The sequence below is a fragment of the Dasypus novemcinctus genome, chromosome 5, assembly GCF_030445035.2.
Source record: "Dasypus novemcinctus isolate mDasNov1 chromosome 5, mDasNov1.1.hap2, whole genome shotgun sequence".
NCBI lineage: Eukaryota > Metazoa > Chordata > Mammalia > Cingulata > Dasypodidae > Dasypus > Dasypus novemcinctus.
Window position 1 is genome coordinate 152,709,442 of NC_080677.1, and position 27,755 is coordinate 152,737,196.

Here is a 27,755-nt window from a genome sequence, read left to right on the forward strand (position 1 = left end):
TTTTAAAACATGAAGTTAATTTTTCCATTGGAAAAGTTGTATTAGTTTTAATTTTTTTTTAACCTGCGTGCCTTAGTGAGGTTATTCCTCTTTTGGTGTCAGTAATTGCTATTTCAGACAGATTCCTTGAAACAATCAAGCAAAATAATTAAAATAGATTTCACCCATATAAAACTCTGAAATGTCCTTGCTGTAATGGAAGTTTTTTTAAAAAAACAGTGCTTTTAAAAAGAAAGGGAAGCAGATGTGGCGCAAGCAATTGAGCTCCCACCTACCACATTGGAGGTCCCAGGTTCGGTTCCCAGTGCCTCCTAAGGAAGACAAGCAAGACAGCGAGCTGACATGACAGGCTGATGCGGCAAGCTGATGCAACAAGAGACATGAGGAGGAAACCATAATGAAAGATACAACAAAAGAGGGAGTAGAGGTGGCTCAAGTGATTAGACCCTCCCTGCCACATGGGAGGTCCCAGTTTCAGTTCCCAGTGCCTCCTAAAAGGAAGATGAGCACACAATGAATAGACACAGCAAGTGCAAACAATGAGGGGGGTGGGGAGAAATAAATAAAAATTTGTCTAAAATATCAATGATGGCAATGACAAAGGTTAGTGATTGGCAAACCAAAGCCTGTGAACCAAATCTGGCCAGCTTCCTGCTTTTGAAAATAAACTTTTATTGGAACCCTGCCACACTCGGTTGCTTACATACTGTCCACGGCTGCCTTTGCACTACGATGGCCGAACTGTGTAGTTGGAACAAAGACCATGTAACCTACAAAGTCACAAATGTTTATTGTCTGGACATTTACAGAAACAGTTTGCAATCCCTGATCTAGGGACTAAAGACAGGAAAAAAGAAAATCATTGCTCTCCTTTCCTGTACTAATCATATAATCAGAATGTTCTAAGATATAAATATTCTGCACAGAATTAGAAAATAGGCCTTCAGCCTAATGGGAATAAAAGCTTTCAAATTAAAAGGTCACCCTGTGGTCAGTATTCTTTCTTGCTGGATGACAGGAAGTGGCAGTTAAGATTCCTCTGGCTGTGGAAAACAAAGGACCATTTGCTGTGTCCTGATTTCTTTGGCTTTATAATTTTCTTAAGGGCAAACAAAAATAATATAGAAACAGAAAATAACAAAGTGATGCAGAGCCTTTCCACAAATTTTGCCGTGGGTTTTCAGACCAAATCCACCTTAATTCCCCTTTTACTTGGAGAAGCTGATTCTTTGGGACCTAAGGCTTCAAGCGAGAGAGCAAGAGGTGTGCAGCAGGTATAACCAAGGCCTGTTTCCTCTCTGCCCTCTTTGCAGTCTTGGACACTCTCCTGTAGAAGAAATGTCCAAACACTTCCTGCACAGGACTCGGCCTTCACCCGTGGGCCTAGCCAAGCCTGATTCTGGTTCTTCTCAGCTACACAGACCAATGCATTCCCTTTTTCGCTAAAATACTGTCTGAGTTTCCTGGCTGCTATGGCAAATACCACACAACGGGCTGGCTTAAACAACCGGAATTTATTGGCTCACAGTTTCAGAGACTAGAAAGCTGCCTTCCTCCCTGGGCAGCCTTCTGGCCGGCTGACAGGCCTTGAAAGGCTGGCCTTTCCCATCCCGTGGGGAGGTGCTCTCCTTTCTCTTCTGCCTTCCCTTGACTTCTGGCTCCTCCCCACCACTTTCTCCTCATAAAGCCTCCAGTAATAGGATTAAGGCCCGCGGGGTTCAGTCAGCCACACTGCGCCTAAAGATAGCATCATCAGAAGGTCCTCTTTGGATGAGTTCACACCCACAAAATGTGGATTAGGATGAAGAACACATTTTATCTGTGGTACATAATTCCATCCACTACTAGTACTTTGAGGCCGATTTCTATCACTCATAATCCCAGCAGTTCTTTGGATGGTCCTTCAGCTCTAACATTCTGTGATTTTTCACTCCCCCTAATTTCATCTGTGAGGGGTGCTGTGTGTAGAATTTAATGTCCGGCCTGGGTCAAAATCATAGTTGTGATACGTGTCGTGTGTGGTTTTGAGCTTCAGTTCCATCCTCTATCTAATGAAGATAACACTGCTTTAAATACTGTTGTGATGATAAAAGGAGATTATCTCTCTCATCCTACATGTACCCTTTAGAAGAGCTGTACTAAAACACATAGTAAATCCAGAAATAAGGGGACTTTTTAAGCAGGGCGATTCACCAAAGGTCAGTTTTCCATATACCAGCAGAGAACTGGGGCAGAGATGACTGGAATGTTCCTTAAATGCCATTATGAAGAAGAAATGAAAACCTGCCAAGCACATCTAAATAGAATAAGTGAGGAAATTCAGCAAGTGGGCAGTGTGAGGAGCTGACTTGCCGCGGGCGAGCATTTGGTGCACTGACTGTGCCCGCTGACCTCCGGCCATTGACGCCAAGGTGCAGATCTGAACACTGGCGATTTCTCGCAGCCTGGCAGCTCAGCTCCAGCCCTGGCCACACCGTGGCTGCCAGTTATGTCACAGGCAGACTCAGCAGCACTTAATACAGGCAGGACCTGTGTTTCCTTGGGTCTGGTTTTAAGATAGAGGAAAACTTCTTCTGAAGCCTCCCCCTCTCGCTCCCATCCCCCCTTCACTGCGCCTCCCCCGCCCCCCCCAAACTGGCCTGAACTGAATCACATGCCCACACCTCAACCTATCACTGACAAGGGACAAGGGCAATTCCTGCAGCCTATTCCTGATCCACCCTCCAGGGCTGGGGCTGGCGCCTGCCTCCCTTTAAGCACATCACTGGACAGAGGAGGCTCTAAAATGCAACAAAACTGAAATTGTGTGGGGAAGGAGAAGGGAAATATGGCTGCAGGAAATGGGTATGGTGGGAAACCAACAGTTCTGCCCCCATCATTTTTTGCCTTAACATATCATAAAAATTTCTCCACGTCAATAAATAGGTTTTGAAAACATGAGTTTAACTAAGAACATAAGTTCATGAAAGTGCCTTGGTTTATTTAGCAAGCTCCTTATTGTTAGAGCTTTAGGGCAATTCCAATGTTTCATGCTTATAAATCAATGAAACAGTGTTTTTTTATCCTAAAACGGTCAAATTAATGTCCATAAGTGTGTTGCCAGGAATGCTGTTTCTCTTTCTGAAATAATTATCATTGTCAGACAAAGATGACCTTATTTTGCTGACACATTATCAATGAATCACTAAATGTTTGCTCAAGAAATGCTGGGTTCATTATATATATGCATAACAAAAAATTCTATATTTGTGGTTCTTTTTAAACCTTTATTACCAGCACCTATGTTGCCTTACCTTTCTCTTGGCCAATTCAACAAATATTTACTGAAAATTTTGTTGATAATTTACTGAATAAGACGCAGTCTCTGCTTTCATGAGCTTACAATTTGGTGAGTTTTTTCATGCAGCAACTCTCAACAGAAAAAGATCTTTAGACTGGCAGAACTGCTGTTGCATACACTTAGTTATTATTTAATTGAGCACCTATTATGTGCCAGGCCCTGTTCTAGAATCCAGGGGGTCACCACCCACACGGAACTTCGATATTCGTAGGAGCTAAGAAAGAAGTCCAAGCAGAACTTTCAAAGTGGTTCCTCCGGCCTTTTGTTCCCAGGTCCTCTGTCATTCAGATAGGAAACACCTGGTCCCTCTGCCTTTTTTCTGAATCGTTTAGAGGCAACAAATTCGGGTTTATTTTTTCATTTTGGCCTTGTCATTGATGTCATGGATGGTGTGGCTATCTCACAAAAGGCTAGATAAAGCCAGAAAATAGTGTTTTACAAACTTTATTTCCTGATGCATTTTGTAGTTCTCAAAGGAGGCAGGAAGTGCTGCTTACAAGGAACTTTGCTAGCTGCAGCAGAGAATGAAATGGGATGGTTCAGAGACTGCTGACTAAGAGAAGTTAAGCCACATGCTCTCCCAGGAGCTCTGACCCTACCAGGGTGTGAGGGGCCTGGGAACGCTGGCCTCTCAATTATGACTTTTGCTCCATTTGGAACTTTTCAGGGTAGAACTTTATCCTGACAAGTGGGAATTTAAAAGTAAACAGTTCTGGAGTCGCTGCCTGTTTAAAAAGAAACAACGATAGCTACACATTTCCCACTTCTTTCCTTAGTTTGTTAAAACCAAACAACAACGACAACAAACTGGCAGCGAAGCCCAAGGAGAGGCGGGGCTAAGAATCTTTCGAATCCTTGGAAAGAGAGGTCAGTCCTTGGATCTCAGCGGCAGAAAAGGCGGGCGGGCGGGGAAGGGCTCTGCAGAACCGCCCCCGAGGCCTGGGGGCAGGGCTCTCGGAGCTGCCGGCGTGGCTCGTTCCTCCCTTCCTGCGGGGTCTGTGCCAGCCGCCTAGTCCCCCTTTCCCGCCCAGCAGGGGAGAGCTAGCAGAGCCCCGGCGCGCCGCTGCAGGGGCCCGCCGCCGCGGGACCTGACAGATCGGTCCAGAGCGAAGAAGACGTGACTCACGGGGAGGTAACGGTGACTCAGGGGCCGCACCTTCTTCCACAGCGAGCTGTCGGCCCCTGGGCGCACCCGAAGGCCAAAGCAGACGAGTAGGCTCAAGTACAGCTCCCGGCCCTGGCTACGTGTTGTGCGCGGGAGCACAGCGACAGCTGCCTGCGGCTGCTCCTTTCTACTTAGTGCTGGTAAATACAGAAAGAGCTTGGCTCCTTCCCCCACCGCACTCCCAAGTGTACAATAGCTGATGTTTTTAAAAAGTCGAAATACAGCAAAGGTTAAATATCTAAACGGGTATATATTTTAAAGGCAGCTTTTTTGTTTGTTTTTGCCCCTTTATCTCTATTTTTTTAAAATGTTACATCCAAAAAATATGAGGTCCCCATATCCTCCCCCAACCCCCTCACCCCATTCCTCCCACATCAACAACCTCTTTCATCATTGTGGCACATTCATTGCATTTGGTGAAGACATTTTGGAACGATGCCGCACCACATGGATAATGGTTTACATTGTAGTTTACATTCTCCCCCAGTCCACCCAGTGGGCTGTGACAGGACATACAATGCCCAGCACCTGTCCCTGCAGTACCACCCAGGACAACTCCAAGTCCTGAAAATGCCCCCACATCATACCTCTTCTTTCCTCTCCCTACCCTCAACAGCTACCGTGGCCACTCTATCCACATCAATGCTACAATTTCTTCCATTACTAATCACAATAGTTCCATAGTAGAATATCAGTAAGTCCACTCTAATCCATACTCTATTCCTCCATTCTGTGGACCTTGGGATGGTTATGTCCACTCTCCCTCTAGATCAAGAGGGGTCTTAGAGTCCACATCAATGATGGATGCAATTCTCCTACTTGCAGCTGTAGGCACTCTTGGCTCCCTGGGGTGGTGGTTGACCTTCTTCACCTCCCTGTTCGCTAGCCAAGGTAATTCCAATAAACCAGAGGATAGGAGTTACAAGTCTACTGAGGCTCAGGGCCTGGCTGTCACATGGACAGTTCAGAGATTCAGGTCTCCTGAGGATACACCAACCCCAGTGCCAACCACAGGTCCCGTAAAAGTGACAGAGGCATGTGTAGAAAGGCCACATCTGAGGCCAACTCCATCACACTCAGGAACATAAATTCCAAAGTAGGGCCAACTGACATGGTACTGAACTCCAGAACCATCAGCCATGACCATAGAACCTGTGGGTCTCTGTAGCCCTCAGGAGAACCAGTACCTGGGTTTGTATCTACTTTGGCTGTCTCTGGGACCTAGCTGAGGCATGCATAAGCGTGACCCTCTGATGACCTCCTGACTTTTTTTTGGAGACTCAGCCATATAAACTCACTTGTCTTTTCCATTTCCGCCTTTTATCCAAGGCCAAAAAGCAGTTTTTAACATCTGATAATACATCTAGGCTGAGATATTCTGCCAGTCGTAGTTGGCCTCTTTATTCAAGGTCTTTTTCTAGTTACATCATCAGCTGGTGCTTGGTAGTAATCCCTCGGCACCAGGGAGGCTCATCCCTGGGAGTCATGTCCCACACTGAGGTGAAGATAATGCATTTACATGCTGAGTTTGGCTTAGAGAGTGGCTACATTTGAGCAACATGGAGGCTCTCCGGAGGTAACTCTTAGGTACCCTGCAGCTCTAGGCCTAGTTCATAGTCCAGGCGCACAGGCTCATAAGCCTAGTGTATCAGTATCAAGGGCTCATTGTTGGACCATCCTTCTTTATTGGTCTTTGCCATTGCACTTGGGGAATTGTTGCTGTTCCATTGGGGAATGTGATAGAGCTCCCCGTAAAGGCAGTTTTAAATACAGTGGAAAGGAAGATGAATTGTTATGACTGTGTCCTCCAACAAGAAGCATTTATTCAGCAGGTATTTATTGAGTACCTTCTAAACCCTACCATGCTTTTCCAGGCGTTGGGGGACAAAATGGACAAACATCCTTGCTCTCCTGGAGCTTATGTTAGGGGTTCACAAATAACCCAGGTAGTAAATGAAACAAGTGCATAAATGATGATTTCCTTTCTGGGGAGTCAGACTTTCTGACTTTTATTTAGACCTGCTTATTTCCGCACTTAAAAGAAGAGCAATTTAATCAAGGGAGATTATCTGAAATAAAAAGATTGTGGCATCCTAACGAATTAACCAGTTCAGCTAATTTCACCCTTGCATAGCATATTAGACACCACTCCTTAAAGCCACACATTACTGTGAAGAGCAAAACTGGGCGAAGTCTGACTGAGAGTCAAAACACACAAACTAGCTATCACATTCCACATTTTTTTACTCTTGTGTTCATTCTAAAGAACGACTGTTTTATGATTTTCATACTGATATTATCAAGAGTAATAATTTAACATTAGTTGTATGCAAACCACTGTGCTAAATATTTTATATGCATCTTTTAAAGGTAAATCCTCACCATAAACCTTCAAGGTAGTCTTGTTATTTCCATTTTACAGCTACAATTATTGCAGCATAAAGGGTTTAAGTAGCATGTCCAGGATCACACAGATCCAGAGCCCAATTCAAACCCAGCCTGTCTGATCCCCAAAGCCCTGCTCTTTACCAAGAAGCTCTATATCACCCCCAGACATCCTTGTGACTTTGTCATGGATTTCAGGAGGAAAAATCAAAGCACAATATTAAGAGCATGGGCCTTTGGTGTCAGGTGCACCCACTATACATTCTGGCTCCGCTACCCTATATCCCAATAGTACAGCCCCACTGTGTTGTTTTGGAATTATGAGATAATCTGTGTTAAGCACTTGTGACATTTCTCAGCTCTTATCTCTCAATCAATTTAAACAATGGCCCAAAAGATAATAATGGTGGCGACTGTACAGGGACCTTGGTGCAAAGTCCTTCTCCTTATTTCAGGTCCCGAAATTCTGAGGTTTGAGTGCTGAATCTCCTAGGAATAATGATAAATTGTCACCAGGTTTCTGGTAAGTGTGTTTCTCAACTAATCATCACCATTATCAAATTGGGAGGTAGTAGAGTGTCACATTAAAGAGCAAGGGCTCTGATGCCAGGATGGCATTTAAATTGATTCCGATGCTTACCAGATGTGCAGCTGAGGTAGGGAAGATAATTCAGCAATGGAGGGGGACCAGCAGAAAATCACCGTCAGGTAATACCTAGGCAGTGGAAAATCACCTGCCCAGGGCCTAGGGCCCAAGGCCCAGTGCCTGAGGATACCAGAGGACGAAAGGCCCACCCATCACCTGACCACAAGCTTCACTGTCTCCTCCCCTGGACAATGCCCCTCTGGCAGGAATGTGGAGCCAGTAAAAGGTTGTAATTTTCAATCCCTCTTTAGTGTAAGGCAGACCAATGAGAACGTTGGGACTTACAAGTCCTAATTTACATGGAGGGGAAAGAAGTGGGGAGCCCAGCCTTAATAAATAGCACCCCAGCCCTGGCAGGTGCAACTCCTACACCAGCCACCCAGGTCTTGAGTGTGTCCTTTCAATTTACATTGAATTCTCCTGCTTAGATCTGACTAGTCCTTGAATTCTTTCTCACAACTGTGTCAAGAACCCTCCTACCCCAGGTTGAGGTCTTTCTCCAAGACCTCCCAGGGCCTCTCCAACAGCACACTTTGGACTAATTATTGTTATCTAAGCCAGTGATTCTCAGACTCTCTGGTAAAAGATCAATTTCCTTCCTTCCTTCCCTCCCTCCTTCCTTCCTTCCTTCCTTCCTTCCTTCCTTCCTTCCTTCCTTCCTTCCTTCCTTCCTTCCTTCCTTCCATTCTTCCTTTCTTCCTTCCTTCCTTCCTTCCATTCTTCCTTCCTTCCTTCCCTCCCTCCCTCCCTCCCTCTTTCCTTCCTTGCTTTCATTCTTCTTTCCTTTCTTCCCTCCTTCCCTCCCTCCCTCCTTCCTTCCTTCCTATTGTGGACTATTTTTTTACAAAATATAATGAAAATATCTCAACAATGTCAAATTGCTATAAAAGTTCCTAAATGCTCTCAGTTTTCTATCTAATCTCATTAAGAACCATTGACAGTTTGTGGAATAGCATTGCTCAAGGCTTCTGTTTCCTAATCTATAAAATTGAAGCTACAATACTTATTTCATGTAGTTGTAAAAATCAATTGAAATAATGTAGACCAAGTGCTTGGCACTTTAGATGCCTAGTCTATCATGAGCACTGAAGAATTAAGAGCCCCATTGCTGGTCTGTGCCTAAATCAGGGGTTGAGAGACTAAGGAAGAGCAGTGACAAGTGGGAAACTCCAGTGTTCATGGCTGAGTCAGCCCTCTTTGGACAACTGAATTGCTCACTGAATATCTCCCACAGCTCCCACTTTATCGGAAAGGTTTTAAATGGGCTGTGACGAGCCCCAGTGAAGCAGTGAGTCATTGGAAAGGTCTGTATGTTCCGAACTCTCAGACTGCAGTTCTGAGCATTGGGTTTTGCTCACTATAAACATGACCTTAGAATAGCCCTAAAAATAAGCAGTTTAGACATTGATGCGTTTGTCTAAAAGGAGTCCATGCATTATGATCAGGATTTCAATTGTGGCACAGAAGTTAAATAGCTCTCCCTGGAATGCCCAATCAAATCAAATTGAGAGAACACTGTTAAAGGAAAGCACTTAATAACCATGTAATTACTCCCCGGGTGCCATTACCCACTGGGCTGCAAGGGTGGGATGAATAGAGGGCTCAAAGAGGTTGGGAGGGGCAGGACTCCCTGAAATGATGCCCGGCAGGACGATTCATACAATGTACATTGGCGGGTTAATCAGAAAGAGTAGCTGAATCATAGTGAGTTTTTGGCACCCTGCAGGCAATGATTTAAAGGCTCAATGAGTACTGAGCTGTTTAAACCTGGGTGTTGACATGAAACAGGGTGGGGTTCCCTTGCTAGTGATATTTACCTGACCCTGGCACAAGCTGAAATTGAAGCGCACACACACACACACACACACACAGACATTAAAAAGGAAGATGACAAGTACCTCTAAGATTTGTCTGATGATGCTCACCCTGAGTAATATCCTCAAAATCATGATGAAAAGAGGGCCTCATGGAAATAGCAGCTGGGGCATGCCTAAAATCCCATAGTGAGAATCTGGATTTCTATCAAACTTAAGTTGATATTGATATGGACTGTATGGGGGGGCTAGGTGTTTCTTCATAGATAACCGGGGTTGTGTGTGTAAGCTAAATGTGTTAATTCAAGCTTATCTAGAGAGTATGTGTTAGTTCAAGACCTATCTGATACTCAGATAAAACACTTGAAACTCTAAGAAACTAACAAAAAGTCCTTTTGCATATAAACACCACGTTTGACTCCCCACTCCTACATCCTCTGTGTAAAAGAAACCCAAAGAACCTATTCTGGGCTCGGGTTTTTGAACAAGAGTTCCTGAGCCTGGCCGGTCATTAATAAATTTCCCTTCCCAAGAATATTATTGAGTCCTGGTCTTCCATACATGATCATTGAAATCTCTCTGCTTCCATAACAATATCAAACTACAGCCAATAATAAATACCAAAAAAACCCCACTTCCATAGGTTGTTTATATGACATAACAACAAATCCAAATGTAAATATTATTTTTCCTTTAAGTTATGACGTGGAAATCTAAAATTCTACAATATATCTGTAAAAGGCAATTTCTCTATCAAATACAAAGCAACTGAAAACTAATGATAACACTGAAGTATTTATAGGGAAACAGACTTGGCCCAGTGGTTAGGGCATCCGCCTACCACATGGGAGGTCCGCGGTTCAAACCCCGGGCCTCCTTGACCAGTGTGGAGCTGGCCCATGCGCAGTGCTGATGCGCGCAAGGAGTGCCCTACCACGCAAGGAGTGCCCTGCCACGCAGGGGTGTCCCCCGCGTAGGGGAGCCCCACGCGCAAGGAGTGCGCCCCGTAAGGAGAGCCGCCCAGCGCGAAAGAAAGTGCAGCCTGCCCAGGAATGGCGCCGCCCACACTTCCCATGCCGCTGATGACAACAGAAGCAGACAAAAGAAACAAGATGCAGCAAACAGACACAGAGAACAGACAACCGGGGGAGGGGGAGAATTAAATTAAAAAAAAACAAAGCAAAAAACACTAAAGTATTTATAAATCTATATAGCCTTCTTAAAAGGGAAAAATCTTGCAAAGAAAAAGTGGAGATAAATTTGGCAAATTCACACCAGGTCTATTTTATTTTCATTTGTAAATTGGAGAGAAATATATACTCCAAGGGTGAAACACTCATGTGAAGTAATAAAATCCTTTAGGAATTTATTTATTTGTTAAGATATTAAGTAGTTTCTGTGACACTATATTACTATTTACCTTTTAGCTTATATACTTAAAAGCAAATAATTCTACAGGATAACTGACCTAGTTTTTGTGAAAAAAGAAAAGAAAAAAACATGGATAAGAGGCCTGCTATAAATTACAGGAGACATAAAGAACATGATAACTACAGTAAACGTGGTGGCCTTGGCTCTGATTTGAACAAACTTATGAGACATTTTGGGAGACAATCAGGGAAATTCAGTTATGAACTGGGTATTAGATAATACTGAGGAATGAATGTTACTTTTGTTGGGTGTGATAATATCCTAGTGGTTATGTAAGAAAATGCCCATATATTTAAAGATGCATACTGAAGAAAGAAGTATGAAATGGACATAATACTGGTCTTAGCTTCCAAATATTTCAAAAAGGAAAACAAGAGATAGTTGAAGCCGAAGGGGCAAAAACCTGATAATTGTTAAATCAGGTGACAGGTTTAGAGAGGTTTATTATAGTCTTTTCTCTATTTTGAAATATGCTTGAAATTTAAAATAATAAGATAAATAAATTACATAGAGAAACAGTATAATCTTTCTCCTTGAAATAAAATAATAATAATAGGAAAGAATTGTGGGAAGATGGTAGAGTAGGAGGCTCCAGGACTTAGTCTGTCCACCAGAACAACTATCTAACAGAAACTGTTTGAAACAACTATTTTGAAACTCCAGAGGCCAGAAGAACACTGTACAAAATCAAGACAAGTAGGAGAAAGAGGTTGATAAATTATGGTAAAGAACAATTAATTGCACTCTCAGCACAGTAGTTACCAGCACCCATCACTCACTCTTGAGATGGGCCTTTGCTGATCCAGCCCCTAGCTAGCTCGCTGGGAACAGCAAAGGGCATAAAAATCCTCTTTTCCAAGACCAGGGATGGGCACAATGGATCACTGATTATGATTAGTGATTAGTGACTCTAGATCACTGGGTGTCTGGTTCTAAGTGCACCCATTGTTTCAACCTTCTCCACAGATGAAGTATGTGGCAGAGGAGACTTAGACACTATACTTCCACAGGGCTGTTGGGTATGGTTAATTGAAGGTCTGCATTTGCTGGGCAGACCAAGGAAGCTCAGTTTTCAGGAGCTGTGGAAGAAGCTATTGGTGCCCTTCCTAATTCCCTCCCCAGGGCACCTTGGAGCCAGTTGGCACCACCTCCTTGGGTCCCTAGATGAGTTTTAGCTGGGAAAGCCTGACTTGGGAAAGCCCTCTCTGGCATGCCCCTCCACCCAGAATTTGCCCTCCAGGTAAAAGCAGCTTGAGACAATGAAAGGAGTGCAAGAAACCATAGAGGCAGAAAGTCTAAAATCTTTATTTTGATAGCTTCAAACACCCACTGAAGGGAGTTCTGTCTCCTGGGAAACAGCGGGGACAACAAAACTCCTATAAACCAGGAAACTCCAAAAAAATTAACAAGCAAAAGCCCAAAGCAAGATACAGGCCCAGGAAACAGGGAAAACCTTGAATACTGCATTCTCTTGATCAGACTTTCCCATTTGGAGGGCTGGGGCTCAGGTAAAGCTCTATCTTATCACCAGCTAGTTACAAAATCAAGAAACAGACATCTCATGGAATAAATTCTAGAGTTAACATTTTAAAATATTAAAATGTACAGTGGACAACAAAGGAGTATTAGACAAACAAAGAAACATCCTCCTATCCAAAGGAAGGGGTTAAAAATCCAGAAAACACCAATGAAGAGGACCAGAATGTGGACATAATGAACAAAGCCTTTTAAAAAAGGGATCTTAAAAATGCACAAGTTGATGAAGGAAAATGCAAAGAAAGAATGAAAAGATATCAGAAAAACAATGAATGGGCAATATGAGACTCTTAGCAAAGAGACAGAAATTTTTAAAAAGGAACCAAACAGAACTACTGGAGTTGAAGACCACAAAAATAACTGAAAAGAAAAGAATCCCAGGAGGACTTCAAGAGTAGATTGGAGCTGGAAGAAGAAAGAATCAGTGAACTTGAAGACAAGAAACCTGAAATGAAAAAAAGTGAAAATAGCCTAAGACACCTCTGGGAACACCATTAAGCATTCATTATAGGCATGATGGGAGTTCCAGAGGAGAAGAAAGAGAAAAGGGGCAGAAGGAATATTCAAAGAAATAATGACAGGGAATGTCCAAAACTTAGCAAAAGATATGAATGTGTACATTCAAGAAGCTCAGAGAATAGCAAATAAGATAAACATGAAGAAGAATATATCCCATCTTATATTGCTCACACAATCGAATGCAAAGGATAAGGAGAGAGTTCTGAAAGCTGCAAGAGAAAAGCAATGCATTATGTACAAGGTTTTCCCAATTAGACTGAGTGCTAAGTTATCATCAGAAACCATGGGTGCAAGAAAGCAGTTGACTGAAATACTTAACATGCTGAGAGAAAACAACTGCCAACCAAGAATTTTATATCCAGCAAGACTCTCTGTCAAAAATATGGGAGAGATTAAGAACACAAGCTGAGGGAATTCAACACCACTAGACTTGCCCTACAAGCAATGTCAAAGGGAGTTGTTCAGACTGAAAGGAAAGGGCACCAGAGAGTGGATCAAAGCAGCATAAAGAAATAAAGACTTGCATTAAGTGTAACCATTTGGGAAATTATAAATGCCAGTATTAATGTAGTGTATTGTTTGGTATATAACTTCACTTCTTCCTACAGGAACTGAAATGCAAATGCATAAAACATAATGATAAATCTATGGTTTTGGACACACAATGTACAAATATATAAGTGGTAACAAGTACCAAAAGAAGGTAGGGAGTTTGGAGAGGTATAGGAAAAGTATGTTTATGCTATTGAAGTTAAGTTGGTGTGATGGTTAGGCAAATGTGTCAACTCAACCAGGTAATTGTACCTAGTTGTTTGGTCAAGCAATCACTGGGCTAATTGTAATACAAGGATATTTATGGACTTTTGTCATCAGTGAGTTTACTACATAGATAGCCGATTACATCTACATCAGTCAAAGAGATTGCCATCAGCAATGAGTGATGCTTTATCAAATCAGTTGACTGCCTTAAAAGGGGAAATTATTTCAGCATTCAAAATTTCCCAGCTCATCTTTGGACAGGCAATGTCTCCCAGAAACTCATCAAGGACCTTCATTGGCCTTTCAGTGGACCCCCTGGTTTCCTGCCTGCCCACAGAACTTGGACTTGTGCATCCCCACTGTCACATGAGAGACTCTTATAAAATATCATACTAATAGACAGATATCTCCTGTTGATTCTGTTTCCCTAGAGAAGCCTGACTAATACAGTTGGTATCAAATCAAATATGATTATTACATGTTTAAGATATTAAATTTTAACCTTATGGTAAACACAAAGAAAATATATGAAAAGTATATCCAGATAGAAAAAAGAAGGCATTCAAGATGATACAAAACAAAAATATCAAATAAATATAAAAGCTGAAATTAACAGAAGAATTGAGGGACAAAAAAAGGCTTATAAAAGCTAAATACAGGAAGCAGACTTGGCCCAGTGGTTAGGGCATCCATCTACCACATGGGATGTCCACGGTTCAAACCCTGGGCCTCCTTGACCCATGTGGAGCTGGTCTCAGTCAAAGAGACTGAGAGAGAGGCCTGGAGGAGAGGGGAGAGCTGAGCTATATGCCTGACTGCCCACAGCTGAGCTTGGGAAGAAAGTCAGCCTACAGGTCCAGAGATGCAGACCAGCAGAGCCACCATTGTGTCTTGCCGCATGGCAGGAGTCCAGGACTGTCAGCAGCCAACATTTGGTGAGACAGCCTTGATTTGGACATTTTCACAGCCTCAGAACTGTAAGCTTTCAATCTAATAAATTCCCATTTTAAAAGCCAACCCATTTGTGATATATTGCTCCCAGCAGCTTTTAGCAAACTAAAATAAGGACTCACCCTTCCCAATCCTAAAACTTACTGCAAAGCCACAGTAATCAAAACAGCATAGTATTAGAACAAAGGGACATATAGACCCATGAAATAAAATTTCTGAGCTCAGAAATCAACCCTCACATTTCTGGTCATTGGTTTTTGACAAGGCAGCAAAGATCTCTCAATTGGGAAAGAATAGTCTTCTTAACAAATGTTGCTGGGAAAACTGGATCTCCATTTACAAAGAAAAAGGAGGAACCCTAACCTCACACCTTTTACAAAAATAACTCAAAATGGATCAAAGTTCTGAATATAGTAGCCGGAACTATCAAATTCTGAAAAGAAAGCATAGGTAAGCTTCTTTACGAACTCACATTTGGCAATGGTTTCTTAGACTTTATACCCAAACCACAAGCAACAAAAGAAATAATACAGAAACAGATGTGGCTCAAGCAGTTGGGCTCCTGTCTACCAGATGGGAGTTCCCAGGTTCAGTTCCCAGGGCCTCCTGGTGAAGGTGAGCTGACCCGCATGGAGAGCTGGCCTGCATGGAAAGCTGGTGCAACAAGATGATGCAACAACAACAACAACAAAAAGACACAGAGGAAAGACAATGAGAGACACAACAAACCAGGGGGCTGAGGTGGCTCAAGTGAATGAGTACCTCTCTCCCACATCAGAAAATCCTGGGATCAGTTCCTGGTGCCTCCTAGAGAGAAGACAAGAAGAGAAGACAACAGACACGGAAGAATGTTCAGTGAATAGACACAGAGAGCAGACACCAAGCACAAGTGACAAGGAGGGGGGAATAAAAAAAATATATCTTTTTAAAAAAAAAAGGATAAATGGGACCTCATAAAAATTTAAAATGTTTGCACCGGAAAGGGCTTTATCATGAAAGTAAAATGACAACCTACACAATGGAAGACAATATTTGGAAACCACATGCCTAATGCCTAATAAAGTTTTAACATCCAGAATATTTTAAAAATCCTTCAACTTAACAAAAAGACAAAATTTTAAAAATAGGCAAAAGACTCAACTAGACATCTCTGCAAAGATATACAAATGGCCAGAAAGCACATGAAGGGATGTTCAACATCATTAGCCACCAGGGAAATGCAAATCAAAACCACAATGTGGTACTACTTCACACCCATTAGAATGGATGCTATTTTTTTAAAAAAAAACACAGAAAATAAGTGTTGGAGATGATGCTGAGAAATAAGAACACTCATTCATTGCTGGTGGCAATGTAAAATGGGGCAGCTGCTCTGGAAGACAGTTTGATGGTTCCTTAGAAAGCTAAGCATAGAACTAGCATATGACTCAACCATCCCACTATTAGATATTTACTTAAAAGAACTGAGAGCAGAGACCTGGGCAGATATTTTCACAATATTCAGAGTGGCATTATTCACAATTGCCAAAAGATGGAAGCAACCCAGGTGTCCATCAACTGATGAATGGACAAATACAATATGATATACATATATACACAAAGGAATATTACTCAGCCTAAAAAAGGAATAGTCCTAATACATGTGACAACATGAATGAACCTTTAAGACATCATGCTAAGTGAAATAAACCAGACAAAGGCAAATAGTATATGATCTCACCGATTGAAATAATTAGAATAAGGAAACTCATTGAGTCGGAATCTAGAATGTAAGTTACCAGGGGACAGGATGGGGTAGGGAATGGGAAGTTAAGGCTTAAGATGTCCAGGGCTCCAATTTGGAATGATAGAAATGTAGTAATGGATGGTGGTGATGGTAGCACAACACTGTGAATGTAATTGACAGCACGGAAATATATGCATCTGAATATGACTGAAAGGGGAAATGTTAGATTTTATATATGGTAACAGAATACAATTTTTTAAAAATCCATGGAGTTACATTACACAAACAAAGAACCCTAAGTTAATATTACAATTGTAAAACCATGCTGCCATCAGTTGTAACCAATGTTCCACACCAATGCATGGTGTTAATAACAGGGTGGTGTATGGGAATCCTGTATTTTATGCATGATTGTTCTGTAAACCCACAACTTCTCTACTAAAGAAAAAACATTAAAAAGCAAAAAAAAAAAAGAATATGAATAAATTGATTTTTAATTTCCAAGAATTGCTTTTAAAACATAGAGAAAATTAACTACCTGATGTTTAAGCACTTCACCTCTATGTTATACCAAAGCATATGTGAAATAATGATTTGGAATTTATAGTACTTACAATATCAGAACCTCTACAATTTCTCCTCGACTTTCTAGAAACATCTGATGTTATCAAGAAATGTGGCTAATTAGTTTACTTTGCTTCATGGTGACATAGGTGGCTGACAGAACACATTCTCCAATGCTTTTGTTTCAAGTAGAATAATTGAAAACTATTCAATAAATTCATCTGGATTAGATTTATTTCAGGTACCCGTGGATTAAATTTATTTTTTGCATCCATGTATGAAAAAAATGCAAAAGGAAACTTGAACCCAGGATCTTAAACATTACATCTAATTTTAAAACTCAGGGAAATGTCCCCTGCTAGGCTGGGGAACAAACCTCTTAACATTTTCTATAATTCCTGTGTCCATTCTTAGAAAAAAATCATAAACAACATTTTAGAAATGTCCTAGATTTTGCCTTTTTCCTTTTTCTTTTTGCTTGTACAACCCTGTATTTGTTTAAGAACAAATGTGTGTGAGAGTATGTGTGTTATTGCGTGTGTGTGTGTGCATGTGTGAATGTGTTTGAGATTTATTTCTAACCTGGATCAGCCCAGCTCCCTCTTTCTGCCCACTCTAGAATGATTCAGTAGTTCTGAAGGCATCACCACATGCCTCAAGTCTAGCGGGCTCTTTAAAAGCTCCTTCCTTTTTACATGGTCCTTTCACACAGAAATATCTTCTTTCATCTTCCAGTTCTTTTGCCTTCAAGCCATCCTATATGTCTTTTCTGCCTTCAGAGATTTGCCTGTTGCTTTCATTTCCTCTCTTTCAGAGTTCACCATGGTCTTTTCCTTCCTCTGCACCCTCACTCAGGCACATTTCTGCCCCTCTTGGGAGGCTGTCAAATCTTCCAAGGTTCCTAACTGGAAAAAAGAAGAGTTACCAGTCCGTCAGAGAAAACATTATTAGAAGTCCTCTAAGGAGAAGAGAACTGGATTGACACTGCTGATTGCCCTTTACAAGTGAGCACATGACAATATGCATAAAAGATTTTTAATAATTTTATAAATAATTACACACATTGTGGACTAATAACAAGCTGGAAAAGTTTGAGATCGCATATCAGTATTTACTAAGAGAATATTACCTACAACAAAAGCTTTTATAATGAAGTTTAGACCTGAAAATTCTTCTAATTCTGCACTGGTAATGTAGCAAGTCCAAAATCAGACTAAAGTCCTACTTAAAAATAATGGCAGTATTGTCTTATTTTACAAATAACATTAAGATGTAGAATTACAGAAAAAAAAAAAGGAAAAAGGGATTTGTTTTCAGCACAGAAAGGTCAAAATGACAAAATATAAGTGTAGATATTTGCCACTGGTAACTCTCAAGGTCTAATCAAAATGGAATAGCAACAGCAGCTATTTCCTTCCTATCTCTTTTTGCATAACATCCTGATTGACCAGCTGCAGGGCTTTTACTATGCTTGAGATGGTGGTGCTGATTTACATTGAAGCTGTTTCTGTTGAAAAAGCTGGGCCTCAAGTGTATGTAGTCTTTATGCCAATAATATTAGTATTTCTTTAACTTCTGAAAAAAACCTGCATTCAGCTTTGCCAGCATAGTGCTAACCAAAATATTAATAACCTAAAGAAAAGAGCATCCATAGTTCTGAAAAGCAAAACATCAAAGGAAGAGATGAGAAATCAGGGCAGAATGTGTGAATCAACTGAACTATTTAGTGGCAAATAAGAATAAAGATCTCCAGGGATAATTATTCACAACGTCAGTGACTCGTTCTTATTAAACAGCTCTTTGGGTTCCTTAACCAGAATCCAAGGTTTGGGTTTAAGCTGACTTCCTCCACTGAGAAACAGGATAGGGGGACCCCACCCTGGCCGTCGGTTGGATATTCATGAGGAATGAGGCTACACGTCCTGGGCAAATCTGGGCGGTCACGTGTTCCAGTACAGCTAAATCACTGCACGGCCATCTGGTACCCCGTGTTTTTTGTGTACACACACGTGAAATAACCACCTGCTCAACTATCCCTAAAGCTTTCTCTCTCACTTGAGCAATTTTACGCTGGCTGGAAGACTCACTTTTCCTTAGAACCACTTCCCTCTCCCACATACCCACAATTTTACGTTCTGATATTTAATGTATTCTAATTTCTCTTTTCTGTCTCAGAGCCATCACTTTTGAGACCTCTTCATTCTTATCACGAGCACCAAAAGTTGACTTTTTTTGGGGGGGGTGGTGAGGGGATGGGAGATCTTTCTCATAAAAATAAGGTTTTTCGCCTTTTTATTTAAATTTTCAGTGACGAAGGCAGGACAATTGTGCTATGCTGAGAAGCGGCTGCTGACAGTAACGCAGGATTCTGAGCATGCCTCAGCAAAGGTACAAATTATTCCAGTTCCTGAATTTCCCAGTTGTTCTTAAGCAACCCGAAAATTATAAATGTTGAACTGTTAACGCCAGGCAGTGACTTCTGATATTTCTGGAGTCAAATTTCCCCCACCATGTAGGCAGGCTCCTAAGCAGTGAAGACTTACAATTGGACCTCTCATTGAATTTGCTGCCCGCTTCTTTTTCTCTTTTCTCTCCTGTTTTTAGCTTCTTAATTATATTCCATATAATCTCTTTAATGACCTACTCTTCTGTACCAGTTGTAGTCAGTAGGGTGTGGGTCCCGGGAGAACCATGACACTTTCGCCATTTTTCCTAGTACCAAAGTGGAAATGATTGTGTGTTACTCCTCTCCCTACCCACACTGGAGACTGCTATCAGAACCCAGCCCTCTCCCTTCCAGGCTTAATAATCCCACTTGCTTTATTTCTTTTCTTTGCTTTCACTCTCCCACCCTTTAATCTTCTCTGAAGCTGTTCTTTGAACTCGCACTAAGTTAAGATGTCCCTTTGCTTGGAAGCAATCAGTGCTATACACAGCATTCTTTAATGGGTCTAGCCAGCCCATTTGTGAAATTATATGATAAAATCAAAATCCTTTTGCATGGGAAGGGCACCTAGCAATCCGAAGTGCTCACATCTGTGGTATTCCAAGATGTTTTAAAGGAAGGGAATTAAAATATGCACCAGTACTGCAATTTTCATCATGCATAGGATCTCATTTAATTATACTGCCTTGTTTAATTGACTATCCGTAAAAACCCTGAGAAGAAGGCCAATAGTCTGTCCATGTAACAGATGAAAATTTAAGGCTGAGAGAGAGTCCAGGTGTGTCTGACTTCAGAGTGCAAACTTTTACACTATATTGTGCTGTACTGCAAAATGCAGTGGGCAAGTGCCACTCAGCGGTGTTCCCCGTATAGGGGAACCCCACGCACAAGGAGTGTGCCCCTCAAGGAGAGCTGCACCCAGGCGAAAAAAAATGCAGCCTACCCAGGAGTGGCTTCGCACACGTGGAGGACTGACACAAGATGACACAACAAAAAAGAGACACAGATTCCCAGTGCTGCCGACAAAAATGCAAGTGGACAAAGAATACACAGCAAATGGACACAGAGAGCAGATGGGGGAAAGGGGCGGTGAAGGGGAGAGAAATAAATAAAAAATAAATCTGGGAAGCAGATTTGGCTCAGCGGATAGAGTGTCTGCCTACTACATGGGAGGTGCAGGTTTCAAACCCAGGGCCTCCTGACCCATGTGATGCGCTGGCCCATGCGCAGTATGCGCAAGGAGTGCGGTGCCATGCAGGAGTTCCCCCGTGTAGAGGAGCCCCCTGCGCAAGGAGCACACCCCATGAGGAGAGCTGCCCTGGGCGAGAAAAGTGCAGCCTGCCCAGGAGTGGCGACACACACACGGAGAGCTGATCCAGCAAGATGACGCAACAAAAAGAGACACAGATTCCCGGTGCCACCAACAAGAATCCAAGCAGACACAGAAGAACACACAGCAAATGGACATAGAGAGCAGACACTGGGGAAGGGGAAGGGGAGAGAAATAAAAACAAAAAATTAAGCTAAAAATCTTTAAAAATAAATATAAAAATAAATCTTAAAAAAAAAATACAGTGGGTAAGACAAGACTCTTTGGACCTGGAAACAGCCTGCAAGATTGTCTGTGGTCCTACTACAATGACTTAAGTGGCATATTCATCCCTTTGACTTGGCAGAAACCAGGAGCTTTATTTGACCTCTTCTTCCCCATTTTAATTCTGCTTGGGAAGGTGGACTGGAGGTGGGAGGCTAGGAATACAAGAACAGGCAGAGATAAAATTGATATGTTACCAAAGATGAAATGTAGACTTCTTTTCTAAAATAGATTTTTGGGTACGAATGGGATTTCTAGAAAGCTAGATTCAGGATAACTTGTCCATGAAGTTTTAGGACTTAAGATTCGTCTTGATTCTCATAGAAAGCTTTGGGTGCAATTTTTATACCAATAGAATCTATAAGCATGACATTTTCAGACCAACACTGTATTTATTTAGTTATTTATTTTTTTGAGGTCCTGGGGTCCAGGAATTGAACTGGGACCTCATATATAGGAAGCTGGCACTCAACCACTGAGCCACATTGGCTTCTCTGAGTTTGTTTTTTCATTTGTTTTGCTTGTTGTTTGTCTTTGTTTTCGGGAAGCACCAGGAATTGAACCCAGGACCTCCCACATGGGAGGCAGGTGCTAAAGCACTTGAGCCACATTCACACCCCAGACTAATATTTATTAACAGCTCTCCACTGTCACTGTTCACCTGGCTCTGTCCAATCTGTAGACATATGGCTCCCATTTTGAATTTATATAAATTATCTTATGTTAAAGTTGTTATTTATTCTTTCTTTTTTCTTTTCCCAGCCCTTTCCAGTATACCACTATGATTGTGCTGCTAATTCTGTCTCCCGTGGTGTTAGCCAGCCACATGGGTTACCTGTAAATTAGTAAGCCTCCTCAGTACTCCCTAGGACTGACTCTTGTGAAATATTTACGTCGCTGTGGTTGAATCAGAACCATTCCTTAAAAGAAGGAAACTTAACAATTTTAGAAGACAATTTTCTAGTAAATTGTGAGTACACTTCATAGTTCTATACTTTACTCAGTATCTTCTCCTTTATTAAAAAAGAATGTATTTTATAAGGGTACTAGTTTGCCTGAGCTGCTGTGACAACACCACACAATGGGTTGGCCTAACCAATAGGCATTTACTGGCTCATGGCTTCCAGATTGGAAGTTCAACATCAAGATCTTGGTAAGGCTTCTTTCTCCCTAAGAACTGTGGTGTGTGACGCTGGCGGTCAGCAATCCTTTGGGTTCCTTGGCTTTCTTGTCACATGGCAATATAATCTCTCTTCTTTGGCTCTCACTTTTCATTTTTTCCTGACTTCCATTTTCTTCCAATAATCCAGATTAAGACCCACCTTCATTCAGCTGGCCCATATCTTAACTAAAAATCGCATCTTTAAGTGCTACATCCTATTTACGATGAGTTGACACCCATGGGAATGCCAATTAAGATTAAGAACATTCCTAAATTGGGGTGCATAATTCAATCTATCACAATAAGGGCATAACTATAATCAACAAGTATTATTTAATGCCCATATGCGTATAATTGGTCTGCAATCGATTTATTATTTCATACTAAAAGCCTGGATACTTGGGAGAAAAGTCTTTTCCCAGGAAGTCAGAAATCACTACATAGAAGAATAATATATTGGCACATAAACCTCTGATGATAACATAAGAGTTTACTTGCTTGAAAACAAAGATTTACTTTAAGACACATACCTCTTTTCAGAAATGACTCCCAAATTTTTTCTGTCAATAAAAAGAAAAAGTGATCAATTTATTGTTTATAACTGCGTAGTTTTCACAGCTAAATTGCAAGTAAATTACTTTCTACATTATTTTCATTCACATTCATACTATGATTACTGTTAAATTATAATTAAAGCTCTTCAGGGTTGCCATCAATTAAAAAAAGTAAAAAATAAGTGCAGCAGACAAATCTACTCAAGGCATAAAATTAGAATAGCATTAGAAGGAAATCCAGGAATATGAAGGTAATTTCATTTTGTTGACGTGCTGAGACTATGGAGTAGGTTTTATTTGAATTTCTATACATTTTTAATGCAGGAGTTGTAATACATAATTTTAACTGTTACAAAAAATATAAACACGCACAAAAGTAGAGACGAATGTATTGAACAATACATGTGCACGTGGGGCTTTCTGGGAGGCTGGTAATGCTCTGTGCTCTGACCTGGTGGTGGTACATGGCTTGCTTTCTGTCTTCTCTCTGCACCCTCCATGGTCTGAACTTTTCTTCTCCCTTCATCCCAGCCTGGTGTATCCGCCCTGCTTGATTCACACCCTGCTCTGCGATTCTCTCGCAGGAGGGCCTGAATCCTGGAAGGGGGTCCTTGCTGGGTGCCTCGGAGATCTCTTTGAGGCTCTGCTTTTTATATTTAGCCCCAGTGTGGGCCTGTGATCATGTCTCCTAGTTTCCCAGTTGTTCTTGGCCCGTTTCCCCAGGTTGCACAAGGGGTGACATCCTGACCTTTAAAGGGCAGTGATTTGTTGGAGATTTTGGGGGTCCGCAGGGCATAGGACACTTTCTCTTCCCCCTTTCCCTCATCAGAGCTGCTGTTCCTGCTCCTGTGAGAGGTTAGCCACGTCCACCTGCCAGTTCATGAGGCTTCCCTGTTCAGTGGACCTCTGCAAATTTTCTTCTTTTGTTCTCCTCGTTGCTTTGGCTGGTTTTCAGGAGCAGATTTGGGGAGATTAAAAAAGTTTGCCTCCACCTGAGTCTTAAAGGATCTGGAATTCCAGAATAATTGTTTTAGTTAAAATACACTGTGTTTTTTTCAGCCTTTACTTTTCCCCATTCTCTTCTGAACTTCCAAAATAGCCAATAAATGCATTGTGCTTTGCAGTTGACAAAAGCGTCTTAAATTCTTGATCTCATTTAATTTCCCAGTTAGCATGAGTGATAATCTGAGGTGTTATATCTTAACCTTAAAGGTAAGAACAGACTCAGAGGCTGGAATTGAGGTGCTCTATGTTAATACACTTAATAAATGATACAGTCAGCTGGGAGCAAACTTTCTGACCTACTGTGGTGTGCTTTTCACTGTGGCCCACTAAAGAAAACATTTTCTTCTAAATAAGGACCGAAAAAAAAAAAGAGAGAGCGAGAACAGAGAAGCTTTTAAGAGTCCCACAACCAGGAAAGCAGATTTGGCTCAACTGATAGAGCATCCGCCTACCATATTGGAGGTCCAGTGTTCAAACCCAGGGCCTCCTGACCCGTGTGGAGCTGGCCCACGCGCAGTGCTGATGTGTGCAAGGAGTGCCCTGCCACGCAGGAATGTCCCCCACGCAGGGGTGTCCCCCACGTAGAGGAGCCCCATGCACAAGGAATGCATCCCATAAGGAGAACTGCCCTGCATGAAAAACGCACAGCCTGCCCAGGAGTGGTGCTGCACACACGGAGGGCTGATGCAGCAAGATGACGCAACAAAAAGGGACACGGATTCCCAGTGCTGCTGACAAGAATACAAGCGGACACAGAAGAACACACAGTGAATGGACACAGAGAGCAGACAAGGGGGGGGGGCAGGAAAGGGGAGAGAAATTAATAAAAATAAATAAATCTTTAAAAAAAAAAAGAGTCCCACAACCAAGTCTTAAATTATTTAAAAAGAAAGAAGTAACTAGAAAGTGAATGAGAAAATTTTAAAACTTGGTCATGTTTTCTAAATAAATGAAATATAAAATGTAAAGTGAAGCAATATAACCTTATATGTTAAGTTCTTTGCTATATATACAAACACATAAGATATGGTCACAGCTCTTAAGAAAGATAGTATCTTGTAAGGTCTTTAAGAGATAATATGTAACTACAATTTTGGAAGGATTTGGTTGAACAATCTTAACCATGCCTATATGCTCTAACAATTACAATCTCTTTTCATCCTTTCCATTTCACTACCAATAAAGGCAGAAATGTGATGACTATTCTCAGTTTGGGATATAGATAAAGTTGTGGGGGGTTCAAGGGGCCTAATAAAGAGCTTCTTCATGCCCACCAAGTTCTGCGCCAATTAAGAGATACATAAGGAGTAACATAGATGGAGATGAAAAAGTTGCCTTATTATTATTATTATTTAACAATTTATTTTTTATTTACTTTCCCCACCTCCCCCACCAGTTGTCTGCTCTCTGTGTCCATTTGCTGTGTGTTCTTCTGTGGCCGCTTCTATCCTTATCAGCAGCACCAGGAATCTGTGTTTCTTTTTGCTGCATCATCTTGTTGTATCAGCTCTCCGTGTGTACAGCGCCATTCCTGGGCAGGCTGCACTTTCTTTCCCGCTGGGCGGCTCTCCTTACGGGGCACACTCCTTGCGCGTGGGGCTCCCCTACGCGGGGGACACCCTTGCATGGCGCGCACTCCTTGCGGGCATCAGCACTGTGCTTAGGCCAGCTCCACATGGGTCAAGGAGGCCCTGGGTTTGAACCATGGTCCTCCCATATGGTAGGCGGATGCCCTATTCATTGGACCAAGTCCGCTTCCTGCCTTATTATTATTGATGAGCTGATATTGGAGAACGTACTTTTTATCTGCATACAGATGGATTCTTATTCCTGAACACCAGAATTACAGGTTTACTTGCCCAATCACAGCAGAGCTGGGCCAGGGCAGACATGCCTCTAAAATGTACACAGGACAGCAGACAGGGCAGTGCAGTGAATTAACGTCTGGGTGCTGGAGTTGCACCACCTGGGTTCCCATCCTGGTGCTGTAACCTGGCATTTGTGCAACTTTACCTCTCTTGTCTCACTGTTCTTACCTATAAAATATCGATAATACTAATAGTGCTTCATGGGATTGTTGTGTGAATGAAATGGGTTAATAGACAAAACACTGCTAAGAACAGCACCTGGCACATGGTAAGGACTGTGTAAACTTCTGCTCTTATTATTATGAACACATGCTTCCTGCAGGCAGTGGGCTCCCCAGCAGGGAGGGAGAAGAGGCTGGGTTACATATTCTCCTATTTTTTTTTCCAGATCCCGCCATGGAGAAATGAGATGGTTGAGAGATGCCAAGGATGAAATGCTGATGAGACATAGTATACCACAGAAGCAGGGAAAGAAGCACTCTCTCACTAACAGTTGTGGCTGCAGAGTTAGAATGGCAGATGCGAAAAATAATCATCTTAGTTCATAAACACTTTAGACACTTTCAAGAAAAATTTTAAAATGTTTGATTATCAAAATTAAATATTCAAAATACTATTATAGAGCACTAAACAGATTAAATGTTTAAAGTTGGAGGCACATTTTAGAGGTCAATATTTAATTAAAACATGTTAGTTCAGATATAAAATATGCAAAGATAATAGAGCCTCTGCAGGCATAGTCAGAATGGGATAGTTTTATTTTGATAGATTTGTGGAGTAAGATCTGATACAATCAATTGATCAAGTATAAAAGAAAGGGGAAAAAAACCCCACTAATTCATTGATATAAATAGAATTATAAAGTCATTCTATTCTGAGAAGTTTGCAAGAATCTGTTCTTTGGAAAAAGTTTTTTTGCAACATGCAACGTCTTGTTTTAGTCATCTTCCTTGTTTACTGTTTATTCATATCTTTTCACTGAGTCTTCCAACTCAAGCAATTTCAAATATACCTTGATGAACTGTTTCCAGAACTAGTCATTCTAATATATCTTTTTACTCTTGGATTGTATATAGTAGAATTTAGTAATTTTTAAAAATGTATTTTTAATTTTTTTTACCACTTAAGGCTGAGAACTCCTTGGAGTGTTCTGTTGAAATTTCTGGTGGCAATCAACTAGCATAAATTAGAATTTATGGAGCCAATATACATACTTGCTAACTAGCTTAATGATTTACTAGTTCCTGTTATTATTGTTTGTAATGAAAGCAAGACAATTCAAATTCCATCACTTTTCTGACATAAATGAGAAGAAGCTGTAGTGCAATAACATGTATTTTCTCTCTATTTTGATACACATCCCAAGTATAACTTTAGTTAGACTAATTGAACGCCATACATTTTTTGGAAGATGATAGATTGACCAAATAAAAATTATACATACATATAGGGAATAATCAAAATAGTAAGAAAAGTGGAAAAAGAAACATTCTTCTTTTCTTTTTTTTTTAAAGATTTATTTATTTATTTATTTCTCTCCCCTCCCCACCCCACCCTCGTTGTCTGTTCCCTGTGTCTATTTGCTGCGTCTTCTTTGTCCGCTTCTGTTGTCAGCGGCACGGGAATCTGTGTTTCTTTTTGTTGCATCATCTTGTTGTGTCTGCTTTCCGTGTGTGCGGCACCATTCCTGGGCAGGTTGCACTTTCTTTCACGCTGGGTGGCTCTCCTTACGGGGCACACTCCTTGCATGTGGGACTCCCCTATGCGGGGGACACCCCCGCGTGGCAGGGCACTCCTTGTGCGCATCAGCACTGCGCATGTGCCAGCTGCACACGGGTCAAGGAGACCTGGGGTTTGAACCGTGGATCTCCCATGTGGTAGACGGAGCCCTAACCACTTGGCCAAGTCAGCCGCCAGAAACATTCTTCTTTTCGAAGTAACTTCATTTCCTTTGAGAATATGTATTTTTCAAAGAAAAAAAATGTATACACATATAAACACGTATGTGTGTATTTATATATTTTAAATTTTTACACATAAGGGGTTATGCCATAGCATATTCTGTACCTTGATCTTTTCACAATAACTTATTTCAACGATCTTTCCATATCAGTACATTCAGATCTAACTCATTCTTTTTAAATGATGTTGATTATTCTATTCTATATATGTAGTAGAATTTATTTAATCCATTATTTAATTAATGAATTAGGAATCAGGCATCAGTAACATTTACTGGAGAAATTTTTTTGAAGTGTTTCATTTCCATTGTCAATGTTCTGATTGTAAG

General features: G+C 41.4%; 1 long non-coding RNA gene across 1 annotated transcript; it reads left to right on the plus strand.

Moving 5' to 3' along the window:
* The first annotated feature begins 4,044 nt into the window (after positions 1 to 4,044).
* Positions 4,045 to 26,481, plus strand: LOC131278625 (uncharacterized). Its single transcript, XR_009186006.2, has 4 exons — positions 4,045 to 4,207; positions 7,346 to 7,413; positions 19,145 to 19,224; positions 25,854 to 26,481. It is a non-coding gene; the product is annotated as an uncharacterized lncRNA (long non-coding RNA).
* The last annotated feature ends 1,274 nt before the right edge of the window (positions 26,482 to 27,755 follow it).